Genomic DNA, 6,000 nt, shown 5'->3' on the forward strand with positions numbered 1-6,000 from the left:
AGTGTTGGTCAGTGCTGCTCAGCAGGCAGCACTGGACTGGACTGGATTACAGCTGATACAAGGTGTGAAGGAACAAGGGGTGGCTGTGGGCATGCACTTGCTGCCGCTGCCAGTGTTTATCTGCATGGCAGCAGGGCATTTGGGCGTTGCCAGGAAGGCGTTTTTATGTAGATTCCTCCTCTTTCAGCACTGCATTGTGGTGCAAGCAAAAGAAGCAAATCCTGTCTGGCTTCCTCTCCGGCCTTTATTCACCTCCCGTGTAGCTGTGAGTGTGTGAGCCTGCAGGGCCCCATGGAATTGCCTAGAAGTAGGCTGAATCGCTGCAAGGGCTGAACAGCAGTATCGGGCAGGCTCGGGCAACGCGCGGCCCGTTCGGGTTATCGCTTCTCGGCCTTTTGGCTAAGATCAAGTGTAGTATCTGTTCTTATCAGTTTAATATCTGATACGTCCCCTATCTGGGGACCATATATTAAATGGATTTTTAGAACAGGGAGATGGAAATAGAGCTTGCTCTGTCCACTCCACGCATTGACCTGGTATTGCAGTATTTCCAGGACCGGTGCACCCTTTCCTTATGTGTTGACTAAAAGCAGATTCCAAAAGTGTTTTTTGTCTTTGCTATTGTTTCTGTCTTTCTGAAGGGATCTCCCCTTTTAATCCCATTATTTCAACACCTGTTGGACAATGCATGAGTGATAATGAGCTCATTGATTAAATGCAATTAATGAATAGATTGCCACCTCTTGTTGTGTGTCGTCTGTGTTTCTGTGTTTCCGGCATTTCACATTGGAACACCTCATTCACCTTCCTTGTCTTCTCTCCGCCCTCCCTTTTAGGTAAGTTAAAGAGCTGCACCTGAGCCAGCCACTGATTGATTGATTGATTGATTGATTGATTGATTGATTGATTGATTGATTGATGCAGCACAACAGTCAAATAGTGGAGTGGAGTAGGGGAACAGCAAACAGCCAATAAAGCAGCCCGCCCGCTCGCCTGCCCGCCACAATGGACCTACCTGTGTACACTAGATGGATGTGATGGAATGTACTGTCGTCCCTACATTTCAAGAAGAAGTAAGAATTGCAGTTGCAACAAAGCCTTGCTTGCCTACAAAGAGAGCAGCAATTTGGATTTGTTACTATGTTACCTAGAAGAATAACAAACTGTGCAAGGATGGAGGTTGTAGGAGCAAGGAGAAGTTGTCTGTAAAGTTGGTGGATGCCTATTTTCCATTTTGCAGTCCCTTGTCTCCCTCTTGTGGCCTCCTGGAGGCAACTAGCTGTGCAAAAAAAAGACAGCCTGGCGGCCGGCTGTTGCAGTGTTGCCCTCTCAGGCAACACTGAGTGACTGACTGAGCCTCACCGTCTTATATAAAGTTCAGACGGAACTTTGCACGTGTCATAGTGGAGCCCTCAGGATTCCAGAGCCAGCTTTCTGACATCATAATGGGGCCTCAGAGATAAAAGCCTGGGCCCAGGCAGTGTTGGTCAGTGCTGCTCAGCAGGCAGCACTGGACTGGACTGGATTACAGCTGATACAAGGTGTGAAGGAACAAGGGGTGGCTGTGGGCATGCACTTGCTGCCGCTGCCAGTGTTTATCTGCATGGCAGCAGGGCATTTGGGCGTTGCCAGGAAGGCGTTTTTATGTAGATTCCTCCTCTTTCAGCACTGCATTGTGGTGCAAGCAAAAGAAGCAAATCCTGTCTGGCTTCCTCTCCGGCCTTTATTCACCTCCCGTGTAGCTGTGAGTGTGTGAGCCTGCAGGGCCCCATGGAATTGCCTAGAAGTAGGCTGAATCGCTGCAAGGGCTGAACAGCAGTATCGGGCAGGCTCGGGCAACGCGCGGCCCGTTCGGGTTATCGCTTCTCGGCCTTTTGGCTAAGATCAAGTGTAGTATCTGTTCTTATCAGTTTAATATCTGATACGTCCCCTATCTGGGGACCATATATTAAATGGATTTTTAGAACAGGGAGATGGAAATAGAGCTTGCTCTGTCCACTCCACGCATTGACCTGGTATTGCAGTATTTCCAGGACCGGTGCACCCTTTCCTTATGTGTTGACTAAAAGCAGATTCCAAAAGTGTTTTTTGTCTTTGCTATTGTTTCTGTCTTTCTGAAGGGATCTCCCCTTTTAATCCCATTATTTCAACACCTGTTGGACAATGCATGAGTGATAATGAGCTCATTGATTAAATGCAATTAATGAATAGATTGCCACCTCTTGTTGTGTGTCGTCTGTGTTTCTGTGTTTCCGGCATTTCACATTGGAACACCTCATTCACCTTCCTTGTCTTCTCTCCGCCCTCCCTTTTAGGTAAGTTAAAGAGCTGCACCTGAGCCAGCCACTGATTGATTGATTGATTGATTGATTGATTGATTGATTGATTGATTGATTGATTGATGCAGCACAACAGTCAAATAGTGGAGTGGAGTAGGGGAACAGCAAACAGCCAATAAAGCAGCCCGCCCGCTCGCCTGCCCGCCACAATGGACCTACCTGTGTACACTAGATGGATGTGATGGAATGTACTGTCGTCCCTACATTTCAAGAAGAAGTAAGAATTGCAGTTGCAACAAAGCCTTGCTTGCCTACAAAGAGAGCAGCAATTTGGATTTGTTACTATGTTACCTAGAAGAATAACAAACTGTGCAAGGATGGAGGTTGTAGGAGCAAGGAGAAGTTGTCTGTAAAGTTGGTGGATGCCTATTTTCCATTTTGCAGTCCCTTGTCTCCCTCTTGTGGCCTCCTGGAGGCAACTAGCTGTGCAAAAAAAAGACAGCCTGGCGGCCGGCTGTTGCAGTGTTGCCCTCTCAGGCAACACTGAGTGACTGACTGAGCCTCACCGTCTTATATAAAGTTCAGACGGAACTTTGCACGTGTCATAGTGGAGCCCTCAGGATTCCAGAGCCAGCTTTCTGACATCATAATGGGGCCTCAGAGATAAAAGCCTGGGCCCAGGCAGTGTTGGTCAGTGCTGCTCAGCAGGCAGCACTGGACTGGACTGGATTACAGCTGATACAAGGTGTGAAGGAACAAGGGGTGGCTGTGGGCATGCACTTGCTGCCGCTGCCAGTGTTTATCTGCATGGCAGCAGGGCATTTGGGCGTTGCCAGGAAGGCGTTTTTATGTAGATTCCTCCTCTTTCAGCACTGCATTGTGGTGCAAGCAAAAGAAGCAAATCCTGTCTGGCTTCCTCTCCGGCCTTTATTCACCTCCCGTGTAGCTGTGAGTGTGTGAGCCTGCAGGGCCCCATGGAATTGCCTAGAAGTAGGCTGAATCGCTGCAAGGGCTGAACAGCAGTATCGGGCAGGCTCGGGCAACGCGCGGCCCGTTCGGGTTATCGCTTCTCGGCCTTTTGGCTAAGATCAAGTGTAGTATCTGTTCTTATCAGTTTAATATCTGATACGTCCCCTATCTGGGGACCATATATTAAATGGATTTTTAGAACAGGGAGATGGAAATAGAGCTTGCTCTGTCCACTCCACGCATTGACCTGGTATTGCAGTATTTCCAGGACCGGTGCACCCTTTCCTTATGTGTTGACTAAAAGCAGATTCCAAAAGTGTTTTTTGTCTTTGCTATTGTTTCTGTCTTTCTGAAGGGATCTCCCCTTTTAATCCCATTATTTCAACACCTGTTGGACAATGCATGAGTGATAATGAGCTCATTGATTAAATGCAATTAATGAATAGATTGCCACCTCTTGTTGTGTGTCGTCTGTGTTTCTGTGTTTCCGGCATTTCACATTGGAACACCTCATTCACCTTCCTTGTCTTCTCTCCGCCCTCCCTTTTAGGTAAGTTAAAGAGCTGCACCTGAGCCAGCCACTGATTGATTGATTGATTGATTGATTGATTGATTGATTGATTGATTGATTGATTGATTGATTGATTGATGCAGCACAACAGTCAAATAGTGGAGTGGAGTAGGGGAACAGCAAACAGCCAATAAAGCAGCCCGCCCGCTCGCCTGCCCGCCACAATGGACCTACCTGTGTACACTAGATGGATGTGATGGAATGTACTGTCGTCCCTACATTTCAAGAAGAAGTAAGAATTGCAGTTGCAACAAAGCCTTGCTTGCCTACAAAGAGAGCAGCAATTTGGATTTGTTACTATGTTACCTAGAAGAATAACAAACTGTGCAAGGATGGAGGTTGTAGGAGCAAGGAGAAGTTGTCTGTAAAGTTGGTGGATGCCTATTTTCCATTTTGCAGTCCCTTGTCTCCCTCTTGTGGCCTCCTGGAGGCAACTAGCTGTGCAAAAAAAAGACAGCCTGGCGGCCGGCTGTTGCAGTGTTGCCCTCTCAGGCAACACTGAGTGACTGACTGAGCCTCACCGTCTTATATAAAGTTCAGACGGAACTTTGCACGTGTCATAGTGGAGCCCTCAGGATTCCAGAGCCAGCTTTCTGACATCATAATGGGGCCTCAGAGATAAAAGCCTGGGCCCAGGCAGTGTTGGTCAGTGCTGCTCAGCAGGCAGCACTGGACTGGACTGGATTACAGCTGATACAAGGTGTGAAGGAACAAGGGGTGGCTGTGGGCATGCACTTGCTGCCGCTGCCAGTGTTTATCTGCATGGCAGCAGGGCATTTGGGCGTTGCCAGGAAGGCGTTTTTATGTAGATTCCTCCTCTTTCAGCACTGCATTGTGGTGCAAGCAAAAGAAGCAAATCCTGTCTGGCTTCCTCTCCGGCCTTTATTCACCTCCCGTGTAGCTGTGAGTGTGTGAGCCTGCAGGGCCCCATGGAATTGCCTAGAAGTAGGCTGAATCGCTGCAAGGGCTGAACAGCAGTATCGGGCAGGCTCGGGCAACGCGCGGCCCGTTCGGGTTATCGCTTCTCGGCCTTTTGGCTAAGATCAAGTGTAGTATCTGTTCTTATCAGTTTAATATCTGATACGTCCCCTATCTGGGGACCATATATTAAATGGATTTTTAGAACAGGGAGATGGAAATAGAGCTTGCTCTGTCCACTCCACGCATTGACCTGGTATTGCAGTATTTCCAGGACCGGTGCACCCTTTCCTTATGTGTTGACTAAAAGCAGATTCCAAAAGTGTTTTTTGTCTTTGCTATTGTTTCTGTCTTTCTGAAGGGATCTCCCCTTTTAATCCCATTATTTCAACACCTGTTGGACAATGCATGAGTGATAATGAGCTCATTGATTAAATGCAATTAATGAATAGATTGCCACCTCTTGTTGTGTGTCGTCTGTGTTTCTGTGTTTCCGGCATTTCACATTGGAACACCTCATTCACCTTCCTTGTCTTCTCTCCGCCCTCCCTTTTAGGTAAGTTAAAGAGCTGCACCTGAGCCAGCCACTGATTGATTGATTGATTGATTGATTGATTGATTGATTGATTGATTGATTGATTGATTGATGCAGCACAACAGTCAAATAGTGGAGTGGAGTAGGGGAACAGCAAACAGCCAATAAAGCAGCCCGCCCGCTCGCCTGCCCGCCACAATGGACCTACCTGTGTACACTAGATGGATGTGATGGAATGTACTGTCGTCCCTACATTTCAAGAAGAAGTAAGAATTGCAGTTGCAACAAAGCCTTGCTTGCCTACAAAGAGAGCAGCAATTTGGATTTGTTACTATGTTACCTAGAAGAATAACAAACTGTGCAAGGATGGAGGTTGTAGGAGCAAGGAGAAGTTGTCTGTAAAGTTGGTGGATGCCTATTTTCCATTTTGCAGTCCCTTGTCTCCCTCTTGTGGCCTCCTGGAGGCAACTAGCTGTGCAAAAAAAAGACAGCCTGGCGGCCGGCTGTTGCAGTGTTGCCCTCTCAGGCAACACTGAGTGACTGACTGAGCCTCACCGTCTTATATAAAGTTCAGACGGAACTTTGCACGTGTCATAGTGGAGCCCTCAGGATTCCAGAGCCAGCTTTCTGACATCATAATGGGGCCTCAGAGATAAAAGCCTGGGCCCAGGCAGTGTTGGTCAGTGCTGCTCAGCAGGCAGCACTGGACTGGACTGGATTACAGCTGA

General features: G+C 47.8%; 4 non-coding genes across 4 annotated transcripts; all 4 read left to right on the top strand.

Moving 5' to 3' along the window:
• The first annotated feature begins 379 nt into the window (after nucleotides 1–379).
• Nucleotides 380–570, top strand: LOC142700828 (U2 spliceosomal RNA). The gene has a single exon (XR_012866711.1). It is a non-coding gene; the product is annotated as a U2 spliceosomal RNA (small nuclear RNA).
• A 1,288-nt stretch (nucleotides 571–1,858) lies between these two features.
• Nucleotides 1,859–2,049, top strand: LOC142700830 (U2 spliceosomal RNA). Its single transcript, XR_012866713.1, has one exon. It is a non-coding gene; the product is annotated as a U2 spliceosomal RNA (small nuclear RNA).
• A 1,292-nt stretch (nucleotides 2,050–3,341) lies between these two features.
• LOC142700831 (U2 spliceosomal RNA) lies at nucleotides 3,342–3,532 on the top strand. Its single transcript, XR_012866714.1, has one exon. It is a non-coding gene; the product is annotated as a U2 spliceosomal RNA (small nuclear RNA).
• Nucleotides 3,533–4,836: 1,304 nt separating this feature from the next.
• Nucleotides 4,837–5,027, top strand: LOC142700832 (U2 spliceosomal RNA). Its single transcript, XR_012866715.1, has one exon. It is a non-coding gene; the product is annotated as a U2 spliceosomal RNA (small nuclear RNA).
• The last annotated feature ends 973 nt before the right edge of the window (nucleotides 5,028–6,000 follow it).

Source organism: Rhinoderma darwinii, unplaced genomic scaffold (assembly GCF_050947455.1).
Source record: "Rhinoderma darwinii isolate aRhiDar2 unplaced genomic scaffold, aRhiDar2.hap1 Scaffold_1961, whole genome shotgun sequence".
Taxonomy (NCBI): Eukaryota; Metazoa; Chordata; class Amphibia; order Anura; family Rhinodermatidae; genus Rhinoderma; species Rhinoderma darwinii.